The following is a 26,710-nucleotide window of genomic DNA, read 5'->3' on the forward strand; positions in this document are numbered from 1 at the left end:
TTTGTTTGCTTGTTTATTTATGCATACAGAACTGGGGTACAGGCCAGAGATGTGAAGGGTGAGAGGATTCACCAGAGACAGAGTGGGGAGCAGAATAGGCACACTGATATAGTACACTGCTGAGGGGAGCAGTGGGTGAGACAGAAGAGGTCTGTCCCACCATGTGGGTCAGCTCCCTGGCTGGGGATTGAACTCATGCTGAAGTGGCAGCATCTAGCTTTGTAGTGCTGTGCTTTAACCCGTTGCGCCACCAGGGAGACCTGAAAGTGTGGACGCTTTTAGTAGCCTTTGTCCAATTGCTGACTGCACAGTCCTGGGGAGTCCATTGACATTCTATGTGTTCAAAAATAGACATAGAGTTTTTGATATATGGTTTTTGTCTTTCTCTGTCTGACTTATTTCACTTAGTTCAATGCCATATAGATTCATCCACATTGTGGCAAATGTCAGGATTTCCTTATTTTTTTTTTTTAAGGCTACTAATATCCCATTGCTTATATGTTTTTTAATCGTCCCGTGTGGCCAAGGGCACTTGGGATGTTTCTGTATTTTGGTTTTGGTGAATAATACTTCTATGAACATGGAATGAAGATAATCTGGGATCATTTCTTTAGCCCTTTATCTATGGGAATTCTTTGATATCTAAGTTTAATTATGTTCCTAAACATGATTGAAATAATTCTTTAGTGTGTGTCTCACAGCTGGTATGGATTTCAACCCCAAACCCATGTGAGTTCATGTGAGGGCCATATTTTGATTAGGAATTATCAGAGAAGACTTGACCCCAAGTGGAGACAGGCAGGTACCTGGCCATCTTCAGGGTGGAGTGGTTTAATTAGAGGTATAGGGGTTTCCTATACCTCTATACTTAATGATGAGGTGTCTCATCTATCTCCCAATCTCCCACCCATCCGTCTTGAGCGAGAGTTTAGTTTCCTGAGTCTCTCCCCTCCATGTTGAGTCACTGAAGCCCACATTCCAGGTCCACAGGCTAATCTGCTCACCCCTCACCACATGCTGGCCGTTAGTGAGCACTCATCTTAACATTGGACTTTGTAGTGATTTCTGACCTTTGAAGATTTTTCTCCCTTTCCTCCCAGCTCAGCAATGAATTTATGAAATGATTTTATTTTTATTTGTTATATTTTGGCTGTTCTTTATTGAGAGCATTTTCTGGGCATTTTGACTGTCCTATACTAGAGATGAAAAGTCCTTCTGGTGCTTCTCGACAACGCAACTCGACATCCCAGAGGCCCCTCTCTCACGGCAGGGAAGGAATGCTACAGATCTGCGGCTTGTGAAGCTCCCTCTCACAAGACAGCTGGGGGGTCAAGCTGACCTTTGGGGCTATGGTGGTGCAAAGTTGTAAACTGGGCAGCTTTGAAGCAGCATCTTGACTGAAAGTGTGGCTGCCTGTACTCGTGGTTAATATTACTGTGAGAGTTAACTCTGACACTTACTCACAGTGGACCTTTAGGCCAAAAGCTCAACTTCTGAAGCCAAAATGCTTAGTGGAGCTAATATTTGTACCACCAGATGGGGCTTTGGGGAGATTAACTGCACTTACTGGCCTATCAGGGTGACTAGAATATACCAAGTATTCAATAAATTTTGTTCTATTTCCTTTCTTCCTTGATAGTCTGTGACTGCGGCATCTCCCCAGTGAGAGGCTGGTGTCTGCCGGGGAGCCAGAGGTCCGGCTCATGGTTAGTGAGCCCTACAGGACAGGCCACTCCCTCTCGCTGTTTTCTCACATGTGGACATGTTCCTCAGCAGTACACTGAGGGGTGGTTTAATTTCTGAGGTGCTTCTCACTCTCAGTCTGTGATTCTAGTAGCAGTGGTGTGAAAGGAAAATGTATCTCTTAAAATCCAGCATTTTCCCAGATAATCCTCAGCATATTAACAGACCACTTTCCATGACTCATCTATACAAGCTGGATTTTTTTTTTTAAAGATTTATTTACTTATGCATACAGAACTGGGGTATAGGCCAGAGGTGCAGGGGCAGTGAGAGGATTCACCAAAGACAGAATGGGGAGCAGAACAGGCTGATCAAAGAAGCACACTGCTGATGGGAGCAGAGGGCGGGTCAGGAGAGGTCTGCCACACCCTATGGGTCACCTCCCGGGGCGGGTATCAAACTCACGCTAAAGTGGTTTTAGCTTCTTAGTGCTGTGCTTTAACCCGCTGAGCCACCAGGGAGGGCCCACAGGCTGGATCTTTAGAACTCAGCGCATGCTTTCCCACAAGAGTAGGGTTTAAGTGCTGGGTAGCTGTCTAGGGCTGGTCATAAAACCCCGTGGAATCCACAACGAGGCAGAAACACTGTGCATTTGCATTGGAAATGATAGAACATAATACTGCCACAATACTGGTAATTAAACAAAACAGAGGAACATTCCCATTGAATAAGAACTCATTTTTTATTTATCTAGAACACTGGTGCTGGAGGGAAGCAGGTTAATTTAGAAGCGGAGGAGATCTACGGAAACCTGTGGGGAGAGTCTGCAGTGTTTCTCCTGGGCCCTCTCAAGGGGCTTGGACCTAGGCTAACGGCACAAGTGCTTTCAATGTCTGATTCTGATTAAAAATTCAAGGATTCCTCCTGTACCACTTTATCTTTTCCTTCAGGTAGCATTGACCCAAGTCCGTCTCTCATGTCTAACAGCCACGGTAGCTGTTTGGGCTCACAGTAGGCAATGCAGAGGGAGAAGGAGAACGGTGACCCTCAGGCATGCTCCTCTGGGCCTCGCTCTTGCCCACCTGGCATTTATTATGTAAAGTTTTTTATTCTATTTTCTCATCTGTATCAAGGTATAAGCTACAAGTCAAAATTGTATATATTAATGTATACAACTCGAAGTTTAGCTATACATATACATCGTAAAATAATTGCCCAGTCAAGCTAAGTCACAGGCCTCCTCCTTGCAAGTTACCTTGTTTTTCCTTTTTTGTGGTGAGCAAACTGAAGATGCACCCTCTTAGCAAATTCCAGGTATATATTATAGTATCCTCATAGCATTAAAATTTTTGAAACGTATCTGCCAAGGTATTAAAAATTCATCAAAAAAATTCTAGATTTCTGGCTAGGAAAGCCCTAGCAACTTGAACCCATGACATTAAACTCACACAGGTGGCAGGAGGCTGGTGCTCACCCATCCAGCTTCGTCACATAATGAAAATATTTTCTAGTTGGCCCCTGCGGGCATTTAAAATTGAAAACCCCCAAATGATGTGATTTAGTAAGAGGAAGGTGATTAGAAACAGTGTTATTGCACGGAAGAAATGCTCTGAAAGGGAGCCAACTGAAAGAAGTAAAACAGACAGAAAAGGGAGGTGAGTAGGAAGAGGGCAAGGGGGAGGGGGTCAGGACAGTTTTTCCGGGGGCCAGTAAGTGGCTTCGCAGCCTCAACGCAGTTCGGTTGCTGTTGAGGGAACATCTGTCTGGGAGAGGCGCTATACAGTTGATACTAGACATTGATGTAATGAGGTTTCCAAGTCAAGAATTGTCTGGTTATTACTATCCTTGGAACCAACAAATCCTGACACTCCCCTCCACCCCTCGAGAAAGGGTCTGCTGTATCTCTGATATAGTAGAAGTGTGGCTGTGGTACCCACACTCTCCCTGGGTGGCTTTGACTGACCTTGATGTATGAATAGGGTCCCTGCGCCTTCACTGTTCCAGGTGAGGCCAGTCTAGTCACAGGTGGCAGCTGCCTCTCCTTACCTGGCTGCTGCCTCGGTGTCTTCACCATGGTTTGGAGTTGGTAGAGCAGACTCGTCTGGGGCACCAGTCTCCATCCAGGGTGCACACATCACATCTGGGAGCCTGTTAACAAGTGGGGTCCATCTCAGATGTCATGGAACAGTGGGACAGACTCTCAGATGTAGGCATAGGAATCCCCCTGTGAAGCAAGCTACGTAGGTGCTTCTGACGCGGGGCTGGGTAGCCTGCCCTGGGAGATGTCCACATCTGTGTGTGCAGTCACCAAGGGCTCATGGGAGTGTGAGTGGTCACACCTGACTCTGCTCAGGTGTGTCCATACACACAGTTGTTCACCTGAGAAAGACTAATTCTGGAGAGGAAAGTACTGCGTTGAAAGTAAGTTAGGGTTTTTCTCATCAGCTATGTTTTCATCAGCAAGACACTCAACCTCTGAGGGTCTCCATTTCCTTTGTTGAACAGAGAGGGTAGAAATGTTCCCAGAGGTCACGGTGAGGTCTACAGGGGACCGAGTGAGGAAACTGTAGAGCTGTTGGAAGTGTGAGGGTTTTGGAGGTTCTTTGCCCCCTGAGGCTGTGTGGCCTGGCCTTACTCTCACAGACCCCTGCCCTGTGGCCCATTGATTCTGGAACCCTAGAGGGGAAGTGTGACCACAGACCTGGCACCCTGAGTCCTGGGCTCCCAGACAAGCCGGTTGCCTCCTCTTCCCCTCGTGCCTACTGACTCAGGCTGGATGCTCAATAATCACTTCTGAAGACATAAATGAATGGATGGCATGCTGGGGATACAATCTATCCTCAACTCCAGAGGCTGAAAGAAGTTTGGAGCATGAGCTCATAAAGCTAGTAGCACAGAACGTGAACTGCTTATAGCCTGGGCCAATCCCTTCCTGCAGTTTCTCTCTCTGTAAACTGAGGGATTTGGATGGACTGTGTCTCCTCCAGCGCCACACCTGGAATTCCACAGCTCTGCCTCCACTGAGCCTCTCCAGCGGCCAAAGGAGTGAGGTGTCTTATGGGGCCTGGACCCATTCTGCTGGCACCTGACTCCTGTGAGCTGCAGCCAGCTGGCAGGGCTTAGGCCAAAGCTAACATTTCTTAAGTAGATGTCTGTGAGAAAAGTGCCAATCTCTCCATTGTTTGGAGAGCAGAGGAAGGGAAAGGAAGCTCTCTGAGGGTAGCTATGGTCTTCCAGGGACCCTCAAGCCAATGGGGAGAAAAGCAGTTGATTAGTTAACACAGCGTCTGTTCATTGAGCAACTGCCACACACCATCCTGGCTGCGCACCATCTGACCTTAGCTGTCTCACAAGAGACCATTATCTCATTTAATCTTTATTACAGCCATGCAAGGGCCAGGTGAAATATTGCTCAGGAAAGTACGCATAAACTGTAGGTTGCTATAGAATGCCAGGGACTGTTAGGGGGACGATGGGCTTCCCTCTCCCACCTCTGCGGCTTGCCCAGCAGCCACCCTGTAGAGGTGGTCCCCAGCTTGCCTTTCTCCTTCCCAGCTAATTGGGGAGGCTCTCCTGGCCTGATTTATGCAGACTCTCACACATTCTCCCACTGAACATTACTCTAATCAGACACCTCATTATTGGAAGCCTGCCTCCTCGGGCTGCCTGGACAGGGTTATTACAGGATATTATACAGACCATTTGCATGGCCACCTTCAGGTCATTTCCATCACTTTAAGCTACTTACAGGCCCATTTTCTTCCCCATAATATTTGCCTAATTCGATTACTCCATGGCTACAGCTGGCTCAAAATGGAATCAGGAGTTATACCTGGAAACAAAGTCAACTGAATCCGGACCCCCTCTCAGTACTTTGGGGCTTACCTGGCTCCAGGTGACTACTGTTACCTAGTCAAAAGCATGCCTCCAGTTCTGGGAACTGGCGGGGGTTGAGGGCGGGGGAGCTCGTGAGCCTGGGGAGGAGAGGTCTGGGATGGGGAAGAGCAACTAGTTGGATAGGCCAGGTTTTATCTTGAAGATGAATCAAGGATCCTTTTTGATTCCTGGAGTTTATTTTTGTAAATTCTTTTCGAGCCCCTGTACTTCTCCAGCGTAACCCTTACTGCACTCTTTTGGCAATCAATTGTGGACTAATGTTTTCCTGCTGGGGCGTGAGCTGTGTGTAAGCAAAGACTCTGCTTAGCACGGTTGAAGAGTTGATCGTTGCGTCCCCAACACCTTGCACAATACCGAGGGCTTAACTGACTGATAAATACACACATCTTTGTGGATGGCTGATGGCATGATCAGGTCCTTAGCTGTTTTAACCAGCCGTGCTAGGAGTGAGCATCCCTATGACTGCAGGGTGGTTAGCCTTGGCTTCGCCAGTCTGCCACCCCCACGCACCTACTGATGCTTCATGTTGAGCACAATGCTAGAGCAGTGGTTCTCAATGGCAGGTGATTTTGCTTCCCAGGAGGCTTTCAGCGAAGTCTGGAGACATTTTGGTGGTCGTGACTGGCACGGGTGGCAGGTCAGGGATGCAGCTAAACATCCCACAGTGCACAGGGGGCCAACCCCTGCCCCGGGAGGGGGGGGCGAGGGGGGCCCATACATTTAGCCTGTCTGAAACATCAATGCTGCCAGCTAGAGGAAGTTTGTCCTAGAGTTAACCCAACACCTTTAATATAAGAAAGGATGTTGAGGTTCCCTGTGGTCAAGTTAAACTCTTCTGGTATTTTAGGGGAACTTTATATATGACAACTTCCCTCAATCAGTAAGAAAACTTTTGGAGAATGGGGCTTTAGTCTGTTATCTGAAATTATGTCATCCTGAAAATTAAATTTACTCCCTTGAAAACTCAGGCCTCTGGGGCCTAGCACAGCAGGGAGGAGGAGGAAGGTTGTCTCTAGTCTGAGTCACACATGGCCAGTTCCTGTGCCCATTTCAATAAACTCTTCTTTGCCTGAAACAGCAGCTGGAGCAGCCCAGACCCCACCGCAGACGGCGGCTGAGTCCCGCTGCAGGTCTGACTGCCGCGGTGCTGGCTGTGCTTGTCCGTGGGGGCCTGGAGTCCTACGGCCTGGCCTTTTGTCCCTTTCCTGTCTTTGAGATTTACTATCTCCACCTACAGAATAAGGAAGATAATAGACATTGTTTAGTTTGGCCCAAACCACAAGAATCACTCTTGGAAAAGTGCTTGGTGTTTGCATGGACAGGGCCGCACCTGGTGTTCGTTCCACCTGTGCAGAGATGGCGGGCGGGAGGGCACTGCCCACGGCCCCAAGGAGGGCAGAACTGGCCGTGGCGCAAGGGCTCGACTAGGACAAGCTTTAGCCCACCAGGAAGCCTCGGGGAAGTCCACTCTTCTTGACAACTGCGGCTTCAGTGTAGAAAAGACCGATGTGCTCAGCTGTTGGGGGTGGGGAGAGCTCAACCAGTGTCAGAAGAGCTGCCCAAGGCGGCTCACACCCCCTTCTCACGCTGTTTGGGAAGCTGACAATGGCAGTGTGTGTGTGTGTGTGTGTGTGTGTGTGTGTGTATGTGAGTGACCCAACCCTGGGACTGCTCCCTGCAGCAAGATTGGGCTGGCAGGTCACCAAGGGCCCCAGGGGCTCACACTGCACTCATCTCGGACCCTGGGGACAACCAGACCTCGGAGAGGGTGTTTCTGGAGCTAAGTGATAGGATTTGGGGAGCCCTTACTAGGTCTGGCCAGGCCTTCTAGGTCTGCTGCTTCCGATGAACCACAATGGCAGGGAAATAGGCATCCCAGGGGTGCCCACGAAGGACCGAAGTTCAGTGTCCCTTTCCCCTGAAAATATAACCTCCGTCTCCCCAGGACTTTAGTATGATCCTCAAGAGGGGGAGGGGCTTCTCAAGTCATGACTAAGAGTGATAGATTTTGCTTTTTTTCCAATCTTGGAGCATGAGGATCTAGTGGCCAAGTATGGTTGGATTTAGACAAATAAGTAATGTGACACCGACTGCACCAGAATGTTGTGGAACAAATTCATGCCGGTTACAGTGGGCCGTATCCCACATTTCAATCTTTGTCAGTCGGGGAGGTGAAAACTGTGTTCTCGGAGACAACCAAGTGGAGAGGAACTTTCTCCAAGGAGGTGATGGGAGGTGATGGAAGACCAGCCATGGCATAGTACCGCTTGTTTTAATTTATAGTTCAACACTGTTAGTGAGGTTGGCTATCTTTTTGTATTAATTGACATTTGGGTTCTTCTGCCAACTGCCCATCTGTTTTCTTTCCCATCTCCCCACTGGGTCGTTGTCTTTGCTCATTTATACCTAGGGGTTTCTTTCAGATTCCAAAGGAATCTATCCTGGGTTGTATACACGGCAGGTGTCTGCTCCCAGTGTCTGGGTACTTGTTCATCTGTCCCCAGAGTCTCTCGTGCTGCACAGCTCTTATCTTCCAATTCAAATGAACCCCTTTCCTTGTTCTGGATGAAGCCAAGGCTTGCTAAGACACTTGGTGGCAGCGAGAAAGGACTTGGGGGGCCTGGGGGAAAGGGAGGTTGCTGGCTGGACTGAGGACGACCTGGGTCTGGGCTAGGGAGACTCCTTCAGGGCAGAGTGGGGCTGGCATGGTTTCAGGCCCACTGGCCTGTTGGGGGTTGCCCCAAGAGCCATCTGACTAGGGTAGCTAGCTAACTTTTCCTTTAAACCGGGCACATAAGAGCTTAGGGGAGCTGTTAATAATCATAATGGGGCAGCAGAAGTGAACTGGGACTATCTCAGGCCAACAAGGACAGGGCACCTGCTTCCAGAATTTTGATTTCATTGTCCTTATTTTGTCTCCGTCTGCTTGTCTGCCTCCCCTCTCCCCCTTTGAACCCCTTTCCAGACACCTCTGGAAGTGATCCTTTGGAGAGTCTACTCTCCTCCTATATAAATCCCACTCTTCTGAAGGCCACTTTGGCTACCAAAGTCTATAGTCAAGACCTCCAGCTCTTCCTCTGAGTCGTTTATTTGGAGACTAATCTGTAACCTTTGTATGCATTGAATCCTTCATAAAAACAGGGACCTGTGTTGAGCTGCCCTGCCTCTTCCTTCACTTTTCCCTGCACTGAAATTTCCCCAGTCTGCTTTGCTGCTCTGCCTGGGGGAGGAGTCTTTTCTCCCTTGGAAGAGCAGACAGACTCTTTGTCATCACTGCTCTGTGGTGCATCATGTTTCCACCCGACCATGTCTCATCTACACCTCCATTTTTGCAGTCATCTCTCCCCTCTCTAGGCAGCTTTCAGAGGCGGCTTTCTGGAACCCAGAAGAGGAGATAGTTCAGCACATCAGTATGTAGCTGTTCCTCTTCAGGCTGGAAGATAAGCATATATTCACAAATGCCAAGCAGAGCCTCTAATTTCAGGGATGCATACATTGTGGCATAATTAGGAGGGAAGACTCATCCTTGGAAAAGATTTGCAAAAAGGGTTTATAATTCCAAGGACATAAAATTAGTTTTAAGGCTTCTTGACTTTTGTGATAATCTCTGGGGCTTCTTTATCAATTTGTGCCCAGATGATGTTCTCTCAAGTCATATGCAATTGGCTTAGCAGTTTTCTCTGGCATATTGTGGCTGAGCACAGCCCTGGAGGGGTTAGGTAAAGCGTCAGTGGCCACAGACGGTGGATTAGGTTTATTATAATATTCTGGTGCAGATTTAAGGGCCACAATTACTTGACACTCCTGCAGATGTCCTTAGGATAGTGAGTCAAAGCTATGGGACATTTTCCTAGTAGAAGTTAGATTGGTTTTGCAGTTATTGCTTGTCAAGGAAGGCCAACACTCTGGAAATGGAGATGCCTGCTGAAGGCTGGCAGCGACTGCTTTGTTTTGAGAACAGACACACTGCAGATTGTGTAGTGCTTCCTGTGGCAGAGCAGGCAAAGCATGGTTTACTGAGCAGCAAGGGTGTGGCCGGCTGAGAAGCTGGCGGTGTGGCTCAACATCACATTTGTCTTCATGGGGATCCCTGATGTGTACTGAAGATATGGGATTTCTCCAGGTCTCTGTTGAGTTTATCTTCTGTTGATTTTGTTCCTAGCAGCGTTTCTGTGGAATCCTGCTCAAGGCTTGGGCAAGTTCCAGAAGGAGGCAGAAGCTGACAGATAGCCCAGTGGTGTGTATGTGTCCCCCTGTTTAAAGACCTCGGGCGCAGGGCACCGTGCTTTCTACATCTTAGCAAGCTTCAGGCATTAGCAGCTGATTGTTCAGTGATGTATTCACTGAATTCACTGAGTTCCGGATCACCTCTTTGAAACACATCCCAGGCTTTGTCTTTGTAACTTACCCATTCATGTGTCATTTGTTTATTCATTCATCAGACATGGGAATAGGTGCTGGGGATAGTCAAAGAACAAATTGGCATGGTCTCTGCTCTCAGGGGGCTTATTTTAGTCCCTGGAGGCAGATTTTCAACTATAAAGAGTGATGAGACTATGAAAAGGAAGGGAGAAAAAGGGTGTCTGTTGCAAGGTAGCCTGACCCGACCCCCACTTTCCCAGCCTCTGAGGCTATTTGATCAATGTTTTACTGGCCTGTGGCTGGGCTACCTCCATGCAGACTTAGGCCTCTGGTTCCTTCCCAAGGGCCTTGGCCCTGCCTTGGCTTCTCCCAAGCACTCTGGGTGCAGGTCTCTCAGCTTGCACACCTTCTGCACTGCAGTCTGGAACGGGCAGTGGTGAGAGCAGCAAGGGAGCATCACACTACCTCTTGAGAGGCCCAAGCCAAGCTGACAGCCCCTGGGGGTCACTCCATTGATAAACACAGCTGGAAAGCATGCACAACTTCCCAGGTGCATACACTGGGCTCCCTGACAAGTGAAAATAAAATCTTCCAGATTCCCAGTGATGTGAACGGTGCCTACAAGCCTCATGCTTCCTGAGGGCACTGAGCAGGAGTGCTCTAAGAGTTGTTCTTCCTCGGGAGGACCCTGAGCTCTGAGCCGCTGAGGCTATGATGTGAACACTGGGGGTGGGGTGTTTGGCACAGATGTGGCCATCTGGAGCAGGCTCTCCCGAGGTCCGCTGCCTAAGCCAGCACATGCTCTTTGCACACTGTTGTCTGGAGGGCTTTCAGAGGGGCACTCCTGGGGTGGCTGCAAAATGGGGTGCTACAAGTTGAGAACTTTGTGCGCAGGGGTGCTGTGCCAGAGCGGTATATCTGTCATCTCATGCAATCCCACTGTGCTCTGATGCAGGTACCTCCTTCACTTCCACTTTATAGAGGAGATCCTTGAGGCTGCGACAGGATAAGTCACTTGCCCTTGGCTGGCTATGCTGTGCTGGGGTCAGAGTGAGGCTCTTTTTGCTGCCCATGGCACGCGGCCTCCTAGAGCAACGCCCCCCTCCCCACAACCCTCCCCCAGTGGAGGTTTTTCTTGCACGCTTTAAGTGTTAGGCTGGCTTTGGATGAGAGTTACAGCGGAGTCCTTTCCTGTAAACTCCATGCTCATGGGGGGATGGGCAGCTTAACAACCAGGAACCCCCCAGGCTGCAGTGTGGAGCCTGATGGCCTAGCCGGAGGCGTGGCACTCCTGCAGCCAGCCCAGGCCCAGCCATTTTCCTTCCGACAGGAGTCAGTGCTGAGTCAGTGGCCATCAAGGACATTGCGGCTCCTCCACCTCCACACGCCTGCCCCAGGTGAGTTCCTGTTGTGTCCAGGTGTCCGTGAGCTCTGGCCTCCTCCCAACTCGGCTGGACACGACTGGCTCAGCAGTCTGGCTCCTGAGGGGAGGGAGACTGACGGCCCGTAGCTTGTTGGCTGGAGCTCTGTCTGTCAGTCTGCCTGTCTGTCTCTAACCAGCTCTTGTTTTCTGTACCTCCAAGAATGGGTGGGGTTCTGCTTAACCTAGACAGATCTGTCCAAAACCACAGAGGATGTCTCCCAGCAGAGCATGGCCCCTGGGCCCACGGACACCACAAGTAGCTTAATTGGACTCAAACCCAGCCCTGCAGTTTGGGCCCAAGAAGGGGGCAGAGTGAGCTTCTCCTCGGATTCCTCCTGCCCCACGGACCTACTGATACTATTCTAACATGGCTTACACCTGATACCCATGGTGCGCCCAGTTCACCCCATCATGAGGGGCCTCTGTGCGCCTCCCAGGACAAGCGCCATCTCAATCATGCCTCAAACATTCATCAAAGGTCCTGGTCTTAGATAAGGTGAGACTGGGAGGTGATGGGAGAGAAAGCCTGTAACAGCACATGCCTGTGTCTTTTTGCAAGTCAGGCGTACAGCCTACTTTTCTGGACCCTGTTGTATCGAAACTTTAAATGTAGTGATTCTTAACTGAGCAGGGCTTAGCCTACCAGGGAACAACTTGTACCCATGCCTGGAGCTATACTTGGTATGGCAGCTACTGGCATCTCGTGGGTGAAGGCTGGGGACACTCTGAACACCCTACAGTGCCCTACAGTGGAGAGTTTTCTGGCCCAAAATGCTGATGATAGTGCCAGGTGAGACTTGTTGCTTTAAAGTGATGGAGTCTGTGAGGGGCGGGGCTGCTGTGAATGGAGTCATTTGTTTGCAGAGATGCCTCCTCTTGCCATGGTTGTGGCATTTTGTTTTCAAGTCGGCTTTGCTGGTGAGTAAATACTCACTTCCCCTAGCCCCTTCAGCAGCTAATCGCACCCCCACCACACACCTGCCGACAAACATGGGTGCTTGGATGTAGGCCACAACTTCTTCAAGAGCTGGTCACAGGCAAACAGAGCTCCAGTCAGAGACAGAGAAACAGCTCCAGTTAACAAAGTCTCCCCATCTTTGTAGCTTAACCTACAGCAATCACATTTGTCGGACAGTCTACAGGACTTAGTGGAGGTGTGTCTTTTGGGAGAGAGACTAATATTTTTTTTGAAAGATTTTTTTATTCATACAGAACTGGGGTACAAGCCAGAGATGCGAGGGTGAGAGGCTTCACCAGAGACAGAGTGGGGAGCAGAACAGGCAGATCGACGAAGTACACTGCTGAGGGGAGCAGCGGGCGGGTCAGGGGAGGTCTGCCACGCCATGTGGTCACCTCCGGGGCAGGCGGGGATCGAACTCATGCGGAAGTGGCTTTAGCTTCTTAGTGCTGTGCTTTAACCCGCTGCGCCACCAGGGAGGGCTGAGAGACTTTAATTTTTATGCACAAAGATAAAATGAACGCTGACCAACTATACTGGATAGTGCTCCCCACAAATCCATGTCCACCTGGAACCTGAATTTTGTGACCTTAGAGGGAAACAGGGTCTTTACAGATATTGTCAAGTTAAGATGAGGCTGTGCTGGGTGGGGCTGAAACCTTACTGGTGTCCTTACACAAAGGCTGAGATTTGGACAGAGACAGGCACCGAGGACCATGTGAAGATGCCCGCAGAGGCTGGACTGAAAGGTCTAGCAGCCAAGGAGTGCCAAAGACTGGTGGAAAACTCCAGAGCCTGGGAAGAGGCAGGAAAAGAATCTTCCCTATAGCTGTCAGAGGAAGCAAGACCCAGCTGAAGCCTTGATTTCAGACTTCAGGCCTCCAGAATGAATTTCTGTTCTTTTAAGCCACTCAATTTGTGATAATTTGTTACGGCAGCTCTAGGAAATGACTACATCAACTTATAAATCTCAGGAAGTTGACAGACAGACATAAAAGCCTTCATCATGGCCTCAGTGCCATCATTTTAGCCAGAGTCTGCTCAGTTTCCTGGGTGAAGTGGACTTCCTGGGACTGGAATGGACTTACTGGTTTGAGGTCATTTAGCTGTCTCTTCCTCTCTTTAACGAAGTACCATTATTTTATATCCTTGCTAGTTTTTTCACATATAGCATTTCTCCCTTCAGTGGTAGTCACGTAGCTCTCCTACCACCAAGCACCCACAGTCCTCCACAATCATCCTTAGTGTTACCCCCTACATCAGCCCTTTCCCTCCTCTTCCCTTCCCCTGCTGAATGCCTCAGATCTATGGTTAGTTTTAACGGTTTGTTTTAAAGTTTGTCTTTGACACTTTGTTCACTTTTGACCCTATATTCCACACCTAAGTGAAACCATCCAGTATTTATTTTTCGCCTTCTGGCTTATTTCACTGAGCATGATCCCTTCCAGCTCCATCCATGTTGCCACAGATGGCATGAGTTTATCTTTTTTGATCACTGATCAGTACTCCACTGCATATATATATATATATATATACCACATCTTCCTGATCCACTCATCTGTTTCAGGGCATTTAGGTTGTTTCTGTATCTTGGCTGTTGTGATTAGTGCTTCTATAAACATGGGGATGCAGGTTTCTTCTTGAATTAGTGTTTTTGTGTACATTGGGTAGATACCTAGGACAGAAATTCTGGATTGTATGGCAGGTTTATTTTTAGACTTTTGAGGAATCTACACACAGTTTTCCATAGGGGATGGACCGGTTGACATTCCCATCAGCAGTATATGAGGGTTCCTTTTTCTCCACATCCTCAGACTTGTTTCTGGATTTTTGGATATGGCCATTCTCACAGTAATAGCTCATTGTGGTTTTGATATGTATTTCCCTGATGATAAGTGATGATCTTATCAAATTGGCTTCTACATTTATCTCTTTTACCTATTTTTAAAATTGGATTGTTTCCTTTTTTTGGTTGAGTTATATGAACAATTTATAAGATCTTTGATATCAATTCCTTGTCAGATGTGTGATGTGCAAATGTTTTCTCCCATTCAGTAGGGTGTTTCTTCATTTTGGATGCTGTCTCTTACATGCTACAGAAACTTTTTAGTTTGACACAGCCCCAGTTGTTTATAATCTTCTTTATTTTCCTTGCTATTGGAGACAAATCTGCAAAGTTGTTTCCTAAGTTTATGTCATGGCGTGTTTTGCCTGTTTTCTTCTATATGTTTTATGGTTTCAGATCTTACATCCAAGTCTTTTATACATTTTGAGTTGTTTTTCAGGTGTAGTGTGAGATAGTGGTCTAGTTTCCTTCTTTTCCGTGTGGGAGTCCAATTTTCCCAACACCATTTATTGAAGAGGCTTTCCTTGTCTTAGGGTATATATACTTTGCTCCTTTGTTGTAGATTAGTTGCCAATAAATATGCATTTTTATTTCTGGGGTCTAAATTCTATTCCATTGGTCTATGAACTGTTTTATTTTCCATGCTGTTTTAATTATTATGGTGCTATAGTTTAGTTTGAAGTCTAAAAATGTAATAACCCTTATTTCCCCCTTTATAGTCAGGAGAGCTTCAGCTGTTTGGAGCCTTTTGTGGTTTCATATGAGTTTCAGTAATATTTGTTCCATTTCTTTGAAGAATGTAGCTGGCCTTTTCTTTCTTAAGTGCCTGCACTTTTTTTCCTGTTAATGTTGAAATTGGATTGTGGTAACCAGCAAAGTTCGTCACAAACAGACAATAGAGCTCCATCCACTCTCTTTCTAGCTCTCACAGCCCTAGTATATTTTAGTCTAACCCTAACTCTCTTCTCATGGCCTCCTAAGTCTTAATATTCCCAGGGCTTATGACTCTGGGTGGCTTGAGCAAAAACCAGAGGCTTAGTGGATGAGGTATGAGGCCAGACATGCTTCTCTTGGGTTAGAGGCTGGGTTGGGTTTTCTGACACCCAAACATGCTCTCTGCTTGTAGACTGCCCCTTTGGTAGGCCTGTGGGTCTGACAGAATTGACATTTTCTGGGCTATGGAACCATTCTCGATGGTTGGGACCCATGATCTAGCCTTGTAACCATAGTACATTTTCCTGGACCCCCACTTTACCCTCTCTATCCCTCTTCTATGCCTTGCTTGCTTTGTGTAGGTCTGTAACAGGGTGGTCCCTAGGAGAAGGGGAAGTTCTAGGTTCCAGAGGGTGGGGCAGGGAACCTGGAACTTCCCCTTTTCCTAGGGACCACCCTGTTACAGGTCCATCCCACAAATGCTATGGGGAGCCTGCAGGTTTCTTCAATGACAGGATTTGAGTGCCAGACAGAAAGGACCCTGCCTTCAAGTTACTGATAAGGACCAGCATTCAGCTAAGAAAGGCCCAGTTCTTCAAGATGTGTAATGACCTGTCCTCTCTTCTTTGGGGGAGCATGAAAGCATGAAAATACGCCATTTCTTCATGTGATGCAAAGAACATTTATTGCTAAGGAAACCAAAACTAAAGCCAAATACAAATTGAGTTCTCTTGAGTTACCCCCCCCCCCCCCCTCCCCCCCCACCCCTGGCCAAGGATTCAGCAGGATTCTCTGCCCTATATAAAAAGCTGGCTCTCCCAGGCCTCTGTTTCAACATCCTCAGTAGGCACAGGAAATGAAGACTCAGAAAGAAAGTAAGTTGTCTAAGACCAACAGGCTGACTCTGCCAGAGGCTGAGCCAGAAGCCACATGCCTGATTCTGAGGCCATTTGGGGTTGACTCCACCCCAAATTACTGGGTATGGGAGCTCAAGAGGTAGAAAGCATTAGGAACAAATGCTAGCACATCCCAGCACTCCTAATCGCTTTCAGAGGCAAGGAAGACACTTACCTTCTGACCCCAACTCCCTGGTTGATTCCTTGGCTAGGAAGAGTGACGATAGCCCCCATTTGCACAGCACTTACAAAGCCCTTTCACGTCCATTATCTCGTTCAACCTTGGTTACTCTGTGAGGGGGCAGGACTGGGATCACTGGTTCCTACTTTATAGATAATAAAACCAAGTTCAAGAGGTTAAGTGACTCGCTCAAGTTTACACACCTATTGCAGAAGGCAGATTAGAACCCAGGTCTTCCTACTCAAACCGATCCTGCCCTGTAAGTGAGTGGTTGGTGGCTGCCTCTCTCTCATCTTCTGCAGGACTGCCCTCTGGGAATGCCAGGCAGACCTGCTCCAGGCCCTGCTTCCTCCTTCTATCTGTCTTCTCTTCCATATCTAGGACCATGCTTTTCTCTCCCCACCCTTCTTCTGGCGCCTCTTCTTGGTCCTGTTATCCTTTAGGCCCCATGTTCCTATTTCCCGATGCAGCCCCGAGAGTGCTGGGTCATTTGCACACATGCTTATGTGCACTGGCTTAGGCTGCAAGTAGATTCCTAGGGGACCACTGGGGGGAGTAGCTTCTTGACTCCCTCTGAGCTTGGGCACTGAGCCTTTCTCCAGTGCCCATGGGGATCTCTCAATGATTAGGCTTGTTTTCTCCTTTGCAGAATGGAGAAGACTGCTCCCAGCCCCCTAGTTTGGGGATTTATTCTGCCACAAAAGGGTTAAAAAATATAATTGAGCTGAATTCAATGGAGTCCTGGTCTGCTCATTTGCATATAAGCTTCTCCTCCGCCCCCAGCCCTGGCAATTTGCATTTCATTATCCAGGTGCATCCTTGGTGATTTCCCCCTAGACTGGTCCTGGCAGGTTGAGCTTTATCTCCTCTTTGGCCCTGTGAGGCTTTCTCCTGCCCTCCTAGCCCCAGAGGGGCTTTTAGCTTTGACCTGCTGCAATCCCAGCTGCAGACTGTTGCAAGGCACTCAACTTTCCCCTCTGCAGAGCAGTCTCCAGGGCCTAGTAGGGGAAATGGAGAGCCTGAACTAGGCAAGTGTGTGTATGTGTTTAGTAAGAGGGACTGGGGAGGTGGGAGGGTGGGGGAGGGAGTGACTCCACCTTCAAGATGAACATGAAAGGCCCTGGGTATTTGCACATCCGTGCACGCACGCACGCACACACACACGTACACACACTCAACCACATACCCCTTGAATCTTCTGTTTCTTTGCCCCATCATAGGCCATTCTGTACAACTTCTCTTTTGCTTGAAAACAGAGCTTCATACCCATGTGATATCACCCTGGCAAAAGTTTGAGGGGACGGTAGGAAGACAGGTTTTGTGTTTTGTCCTACAGCCCTGCTCCCTGGGGGCTGGGCCCTCCCACTGCAACCCTTCTTTCTCCAGCACTGTGTTTCTCCAGGGAAGGCAACCTTGTATAACTGTCCTCAGTCCTGTCCTGAAAGCCTGGAAAATTGTAGTAGGGGACTGGTCATATCCAGGGGAGAACAGAGGGCTCCAAGGAGTAAGCAAGTGTCTGGAGGAAGAGCAGATCCTTTGTGGAAGGCAGTCAGGGATCTGTCTTGGGTCCAGATGATTTGGGCCCAGATCCCACCGTCCAATGGCATTGCCTGACTAGCTGAATAAGAATGGGCCTTGCTACTGTGGAGAGTTGGGGAGCAGTCAGTGGGGGAGTGGGTCACATTTGTCAAGTACCAAAAGGTTAATTCGAGCAACAGCATTGGTGGTGTGAGGCAAGATATGTAGTCCTGATCATGCATCTGATGAATGCTTCTAGGCAGGTATTGTATGTTGTTCATCTGTGGATATGGCAGTGAACAGGCAGACAGTGACTGTGGCAGAGTGAACAGCCTGGCAGTGACTCATACAAGTAAACATGGGGGGATAAGATACTGATGGTGTCAGAAAGAGAGATCTATGTGTTAACCGGTAGACTTTGAGTAAAGCAGATTACCTTGAATGGTATGGTGGGCCTTATCTAATCAGTTGAAAGCTTTAAGAGAAAGCAGACTGAGATGCCCTGAAGAAGAGGGAATTTTGCCAGTGGATATCCATGAGATGTGAACTACCTACCATATTAGCTCTTCCTTGGACTCCAACCTATTGCACTACCTTGCAGATTTTGGATTTGCTGGCTCCTACAATTGTGTGAGCCAATTCCTTAAAATAAGTTTGCTTCTCCAGCTCTTTCTGCCCGTCTCTCTGTTGCTCTGAGAACTCTGACCAACACAGGGTCCTCCTGGAGTGCCTGGGAAGGGGCGAGGGGCATGGAAGGCTTCCTGGAGGAAGCAGACTGGGTTATGAGATGTCTGCAGTTAAAGAGGAAGAGAAGCTGGGTGAAGCAAGTGCTCCAAGAGGAGACGGGTGTCATGGTTGAGTGATGCCAGTGGACTAGCATAGCTGAGTTTAGTGTGTGTACAGTCAGAAGTCTCGTTCAGGGACCTTGACTTCTCTGAGCTGCAGAGAATGGGAATGGTAGCTCCAGCGACCCCTCCAGAGAGCTTTGGGAGGATGCAATTAGATGCTGAGGTAACAAGCAGGGCCCATGGTGAGAAACTGAGGAATGTGAGGGGTTGTACAGGTTCTGTGCAGAGGAGGGCTTGGTGGTGACCCCTTCAGGCCTGGAACACAGGGCATAGCAGCCCTGTGCAAAGGAGTCAGTCTGGCTAAGGCAGCAAGAGAAGGCTGACCCTTTCCCGCAAGACACTCTCCAGACCTCGGTGTCTCCATCTGCCAAATGGGGTGGATAAGGGGTTAAGGTCTTCTTGAGAATCAAAGAAATAATGTACTGAGTGTGAATAGGTTGAACATGAGTAAAGTGATAGAATGCAATGTGTTACTGTGTGGTCAGGGGTAGGAGGGAGATGAACAGGGTTGGGCCAAGCCTGGGGAGTCCCCTAGGTGCTTCCCACGGAGGCGCCCAGTGCATGAGAGGGAAGTGCTTCGTCCTTCCTCCCCTGCCCCTCCCCCACCTCCTCCCTGGACCTGGCCCTGGCCCTGGAGGTAGAGCTGACATTAATTCATCCAGAACAGATGGCTGCTCTGGGCCACCAGTTTGCTGATGTTTTTGCAGATGGAGCTCTGTTGAAGTTGGCAGGGTCATCCTGGTTGGGGTGGTGAGTCCCAGGGTAGTGTTTCTTAGAGTGGGGTCTGGACCTACAGCAGCATCAACACCGCTTGGGAACTTGCCAGAAGGCAAATTCTGGTTCCACCCAGATGCACTGTGTCAGAAACTAGGAAATCAGAGATGATGCTGGCATCACTTCCAAATGTGTGAGAGCCACCGTGCTGGGCACTGGGCCTTTGGCAAGGGCAGGAGGCGCCATCTGCTGATTGAGTAAAACAAGTCACCTGTTGGAAGACAACTTTCTCCTTCTCTGCTTTATCTTCTACAACATTTCCTTTGCCTTTGTCTTCTTCCATCCCAACCCCTGCCCCCACAACAAAATCAACCTCCACCAGAGGTGACCCCAAAGATGCTCAGGTTCTCTGGTTTCCCTTGAAGAATAGAAGTGTAGTTCTAACATGGCTTCCACCTTAAAAAAAAAAAAAAGAATGGCGGCATCAGATGGGACCGCCCTGGCAAATGTAAAGCAAAGGCCCCTCCTGAATGGCAGGGGGGTATCAACCAGCTCACTTGTTTGGGAAAGCAATCTGGCAAATTTCGTGCTATTTATTTTCTTTAATTATTTTTATCGACCATCCTTTATACAATGTTTAAAGGGCTTTAGCCGCTGTTCTTGACAATTTACAAATGTCGACTCAAATAATTACCAACTTACTTACTGTGTACCTGCCAGCCTTAGCATCTCAGCAGAGCCTCGGAGAAGCCTTCACCATCGGTGATGGGCTGGGGGTGCTGTCTATGGCCTTATGGGTCCACCGTGGGAAATCAGACTGCCATGGGGGCACTTTGTGTGATCCTCTGAGGTGCAGGAATCATGTCCCCACACACCCACAGAGAGAACAGATCTCAGGAACACAGCATGGACTGAAAAAAGTAAAACATAGAATAACATTCACAGCGCAATGCCACACATGAGAATTCAGAACACATGCAACAGTGCCCCCTAGTTTACAGGGAAATGGGCATATGTAAGGGTGTGCAATGAACATATCAGAGCAGGTGCCTCTGTGGAGGGATGAGCTAGAGCAGGGGCGGAGATGGAGAGGGACGGAGGGAGTCACCAGGGCGGTGCACTGACCGGACCAAGGCTTGTGTGCCACGTGCCGAGGGCACGTTGAACCCGACTATCTGAACTCATGCTCAAAAATAAAAAGGGAACATGAATGGGCCTTTTCTTGCCAATGGTCCACAGCTGAAGAGACGCAGGCCTGAAGGGGTGGGCAGAGCATGCAGCAGAGTGTAGTGTTCAGCCAGACTTTGCTCTAAAACTAGTCACTCAGATCTCAGTAAAATAATTTTAATAACAATAGCACGTAGTAATAATGCTAGTATTTAATAATAAATAACAGCATTTATAATATAAGTATTTATGACAGTCATGTCACATGTTCTAAAGTGACTAGCCCATGGGGTTCCTGAGCAGTGCTGATTTCCTGCTTTTCCCTTGAGTGACCCCTTGGCGGTCATTCATGCCTGGCAGTGCCCGATGCCAGCACATGTGTGTGTGATGGGTTCACGCCAAGCATGTGTGTGTGTGTGTGTGTGTGTGTGTGTGTGTTTCATTGCCAAAGGGAGAGACAGTATTCTAATGGCAATGTCACCAAGTGGCCAGTCTCAGGCTTTCTTTCTTTCTTTCTTGCATTAAAAAAAAAAATTTTATTTGTTTATGCATACAAAACTGGGGTATAGGCTAGAGGTGCAGGGGGTGGTGAGAGACAGAGACAGAGTGGGGAGCAGAACAGGTAGATTGACAAAGTACGCTGCTGGGGGGAGCAGTGGGTGAGTCAGGAGAGGTCTGCCAGGCCATGTGGGTCACCTCACCTTTGCAGTGTTGTGCTTTAACATGTTGTGCCACATCTCAGGCTTTTTTGCTGGAGTTAACCAAAAAGACCAGAAGGACAGTGGTGCGTGGTGTTTATATGAGGCGACAGAATGCTGTCCATAGGCATATTTTACATTCAGTCTCCCATTCAGTTTTCACAGCAGTGGCTAAGTAGGTATAATCATTCCCTTTTTAGAAGCAGAAACTCTGAGGCCCAGTACGGCCCGGCGACTCAGAAGGCCTGCTCGGGCCCTGGGCCTGGGCCTGGGCCTGCGGTTTCCACCCTCCTCCTCTCCTGCCCCATGAACAAGCCCGGTGAGCAGAGGCTGCCAGTCCCACCCCACGGCCTGCTGGAGTGAGCAGACCCCTTCCTTTCTGGACCTGGCCTCTAGCTGACTCCGAGAAGCCCTTGCTGGGCCTGGGGGTTTCTGTGCCTGCTGCCTGCCCCCCTTGGTGCCATCTGAGTTCAGTGCCATTGCTCCCTGGTGTGTCCTACTTAACAAGAAGTGGAGCAGTTTAGAAACAACCCAGAAAACAGAGCCAGGCAGCCCACGCAGCCCCAGAGTCCCAACTCCAGGGGCCCAGCACTGCTTTGGGCCACTGGTTGGTGAGAGGCACCCCAGGAGGAGGAGGTGGTGATGGGTGGGCAGAAAGAGAGGCCCAGGCTTCCCTGGTTTCTACCCGGAGCTCATTTGGCTGTTGAGATCCAGAGACCAGAGACCTGGGCTCACCGGAAGCCAGGAAGAAAGCAGAGAGATGCCTGTCACTGGCCCAGGGCCCTGCAGCTCCCAGCCAGATGGGCACCAGCTTCAGGAGATAGGGTTCTCCTTTTTCAGACCACTTTTTCCCCATGACCTATTTTTGCATGGAGGCCCCCATGGCCCTCCGGCCACCTTTCTGAAGGTCCCCAGCACTGTGATTGGGAGACTTGAGGTAGGGACACCAACATCTCCTGGGGTGGGGAGGGGTCCCCAGGGCTAAGGCCAGGGAGCTTGTCCTCTAGTTTCCTGGAATCAGCACGCCTTGGGTCTGGAGACACATAAGGAACTTTTCTTCTGAGTTCCGTCGCTCTGCATGGGGCTCTCGGGGGCTGGCCACGGCGGGGCCAAGGACAACTGGCAACAGTGCCAGTGGTGCCAGCCAGAGACACAAGGTCCACAGACCATCCAACATCTGGACTGACCACATCCTGGACACCCTGGGATGACGCAACGGGTCTTAGGCGAGGTCTGGGGGCTCTTTGGGAGTGGGAGGGGGAGTGGCAGAAGTCATACCCAAGTGTTCAGAGGTGGAGAATTCTTGTTTTGTGACTGGTGTGGACACACAGCAGGGAGAGGGCTGTCTTACTGCCCGCAAGGATCTGGCTCTGTTGTAGACACCCCTATGCGCTTGTGCACACAGAGACAGGCTCACACTCACACAGACACACACAGCACGGGGAACCTGAAGAACCACTAAGCATGTGGGTTCTTGGCTAGGTCTTCTGAGAAGAGATTGATCCGGTGACAACAAATAAAGAAGGTTCTAGAGTGAGAGCATCATTTGCTTGTACTGTGTAGGGAGGGATGTGTAGGAACCAAATTGCTGGCATGAACAAAGCGGCGGAATCTCACTAGCTTTGTGGTCTGGAAAGTCTCTCTATGTGACTGTCTGGTGTCCAGCTATGGGCAGTAAAAGTAGTTGCAACTGGGTCTTTTCAGACCCAGGGAGACTGGGAACCACGGGCTTTGAATGCCGCTGCACTTGGTCAATCTGGGCAGGGAGAGATGGTTCTGAAATCCAGGCAAACACGGATGAGAGAGTGAAAGGGGACCCCACCCTGGGGGCTCAGAGGGTCTGGTCTGGCGGGGTCTCCTCTTGTTGGCCACCGTGAGCCTAAGATGCCACTTCCTAGCTCTCCCTGTGTCCCTGGGCCTGTCAGCTCCTCCTCCGAGCTGTCCTTCCCCAGGAATAGGGGTTATAATGGTTCGCCCCCTGGGGGTTGTGGTGATTAAATGAAGAGGCATCTAATTTCCTAGCTTGGGACCTGGCTTATCCTTGTACAGGGTTAAAAGCTGTTCTGTCTATGGGGTGCCTTCCTTCTTCATCTGCCAAGTGCCTTTGTAACAGGGTGGTCCCCAGGAAAAGAGGAAGTTCCAGGTTCCCTGCCCCACCCAGAAGGAGGGTGGAGCTGAGCAGAGAAAAAGGAGAGAAGGAATGAAAAGAGAGAAGAAGAGATTGAAGCTGGATGGAGAACAAGGAGGAGACCTGAGGAAGCCACATGGAGCAGCAAGCCTGTGAGGAAGGAGCCATGCTTGTTTCCTGACGCTGGACTGGTTAAGGCAGATGTGGGTGAGATACCTGTAGGGAGGTGACTATGGCAGTGTTTATACTGATTTTGATTTTGCTCTTTTCCTCCCAGACTTGTCTGACCATTTCTGACCCTTTTCCATGGGTCCCGGCCAGAAGGTGCTTTAGTCTAGTGGCCGCTTTCAGGCCTTGCTTTGGGCCAATCCCTTTTGGGTTGACTTTTGCCCACGAGGGGATGAGTAACTTCAGGTGTTTGATTTAGAAGTTATATTCTTTGTGTTCTATATTGTATATTTACTGTATTAAAGTCCCTTTTCATTAAAGTTTTATATGTTTTGTCTTGTTGCGGCGGATGGCAGCACCCACTTAGAGCAGGCAGGTTTTGGGGCTTCAGGGGTGTCCCTCTCCCCCTGTCCTCTAACAGATTTGCTGCCCTATAACACCTTTGCTTCCCCTAAGCTGTGGGTTGGGGTCTCTGGGCTGGGGCCTGTGAGCGCCACTTGCTCTGAGCAGCTGCGACATAGCAGCCCCCAGATGGGCAACAGCCACAGGCTCAGGACAGTGGAGGGCTTGTTCCTGGTCTCCCCTCTGTCTGGTGCCTGCCTCATAGGAGAGGCTCAGGACGCTTCTGAAGAAATGAAAATGTGTGAGTGCTTTGTATATTAGCAAGAATTTTTAAGCGTTTGTAATATGCTTCTCCGGAGAGTAAGCCTTGCGCAAACACATGGTGGAGTAAATCGCGCCTGATTTCAAGGCCAAAGCCAGATTGGAACTGGGCTGGGGAAGGTTTGGGGCAGGAGGGTGAGAACCACGCAAGCCTCCCTGCTACCCCTGGGCCCAAGCTCTCCTGGCATCTGGTAGTAGAAACGCTGTCATTTTCTTTTCAAAGGAAATTTGTCTCTCCTCCCCATCCCCTTTCATGCTTTTTCCTAATTATAAAATCAATTGCTGTAAAACACTCAAACTTCAAGCAGTGAGGAAATATTTAACATGAAAAGTACAAAATCCCTTCTTAGCCATCCCAGTGCCCTGTGAGACAGCTGGGATATGTCCTCATAGATTTTTCTCCTGATGCATCCACCAAGTTTTGGTTTATTTCTACGTCTATATGGAGGTAGATAGAGCAAAGGCAGGCTGTGGAGCATCATTCTGCCACTCCCTACACCACCTGGCAATATGCTGTGGACACTGGTGTTTTGTTTTTGTTTTCCCCACACCGCATTCTTTTTAATAGCTATGTCATATGCCACACTATGCAAGCGGCATCATGGCTGATGGGCTTCTGGATTGTTCTAAATGGAATTGCATCTTGAAGGAGGCCTGAGTGCTGAGGGTGAGAGTGGGGAAATTAAGATGTGGTACTTTCAGGGTGTCAGGTGCAGGCTGTCCTTCCTCCTCCCCCTCTTTCTTTTGGTACCCGCCTTTGCGAGATGGCAACATCATCTCTCTTTCCCCACCCCTGTGAGGTATAAGGCACACCAGAGGCCCCAAGCACAAACCCAACAACTTCTCTTCCATTCACCGCTTTACTGACCTAATCTGCATGCCCTGGAGTGAAGGGTTTAGCATCCCCCTGCCTGGCTCAGACCACTCTGATCACTCAGTTTGTGGCTATTGCATGTGGGGGGGGGGGGGATTTGGGAGGACTTGGATCAGGGCAAATGGTGAAGGAAGACAAGAGGAGTGAGGAAGGTGGACAGGTTGCTGGAGTTCGTGAGAAGGGCACAGGTTATCCTTTCCAAGAGAGGACAGCCAGAAAGCATGAGGCTGCTGTTCGCTGTTCCTGTTTGTGAAGGCATTTGGGGAATTAGGATGGAAGCCTCTGGGGACTAGGAACATTCCCAGGCTCCCTCTGAGCACCGGCATTCCTCTAGGCTTCCGGGTTCCCAGGAGTAAAGCATCTTTCCTCTCTCCCAGTTCTCCAGCCCCTGCTGACCCGGCGTGTGGCAGAGGCAGAAGCAGGGGAACAAGGCCTGGGTTCTGTGTTTGGCCCCCAGTTTGCCATCTGGCTGGGGCCTCTCTGGGCTGATCTTCTCCTTGTTGTTCTCTTCTCCCACTCTGTGACCAAGGCCTGGGAAAGGAGCCTGAGGCAGGAGGAGGAGAGAATTAGAGGACTCTGGATAGAGAGAATTAGAGGACTCTGGATAGAGTCCTCGGTGCTGTTTGAACAGATGGGAAAACTGAGGCCACAAATAGAAATGGCAATTAGGCAACAGAATCGGAGTTAGGCCCAGGCTGTCTGACTTTGGGCCTTGACATCTTACCTCTCTGCTTGTTCCTAAACCAGATCAGTCCATTTGCCAAAACCCCACAGACCCAGTATGATCCCTGCTTGGAATCTGTGTACCTGATTCTGATCTACTTCCAGAGAGCCTGATGGCCCAGTTAACCACCACCACCGCTGCCTGAGCCCCTGCCAGCATTCTTGGTTGTGACATTTTGCACTTGGCACAGAAATCCTGATCGAGCTATTTATCTTTCCATGGGTCACCCATTTTCTGAATTTAGGTGGGGCCCATGTTTTAGAGACCCAGCCAGAGGTATGGGGTGACCTACCTTCTGAGTGCAAACCAAGGTGTGAGGTCTAGTGACTACGAGCGTCTTGTAGGGACCATAGGAGAGAATGTGTGACATCAGGACTGTCCAGGTAACCTGTAAAAAATATATGTGGAGAGATCGAGTCACAGGATGGGACAGACAGAGGAAAAGAATTATAGGTCAATGGTTTTAAGCTCTCTCCTCCCCCTTGCTTTTTACAACCACCAATCCTTTTATCAAATGAAATCTTTCCGAAGCCTTATAAATAAAAGATCAGAAGCAGTGCTGCCCAGGTGCAGGATGAGGTGAGGGCCGCCACCCTCATGCTGACTCTTCCCCTGTCTCTTTAGTAAACTCGCCACACAGATATGAAAACTGAGACCCAGAGACACACAGAGTTTGTTGGAAGTCACACAGGATAGTAATAACAGAAGCAAAATCAGAAATTCCACTGAAGGTATCTTGAGGGGCCCTGCCTACCAGACCCTAAGTTTCTGAGGTGCTGCTAGAAAAGTTTTGGGTCAACCAGACAAGTAGGTCTCATTCACCTCCAACCCACCCTTGGCTATCAGGATGTTTGGATACAGTGGGCTGTAACTTTTGTTTCTGTTGACATTTTTGGGAGAGAAATGGGAGAGGGGGTGAGTTGAAAGGAGGGGTGTGGCCCAGGGGAAGGGAGGAAGGGAAGAACTGTTCCGAGTGGAATTTGATCTGGGTAATGGTGCTGAGACTCTGGTCTCATTTGTTTATGGATG

The sequence above is a fragment of the Condylura cristata genome, unplaced genomic scaffold (assembly GCF_000260355.1).
Source record: "Condylura cristata isolate star-nosed mole 26May11 unplaced genomic scaffold, ConCri1.0 scaffold00018, whole genome shotgun sequence".
Taxonomy (NCBI): domain Eukaryota; kingdom Metazoa; phylum Chordata; class Mammalia; order Eulipotyphla; family Talpidae; genus Condylura; species Condylura cristata.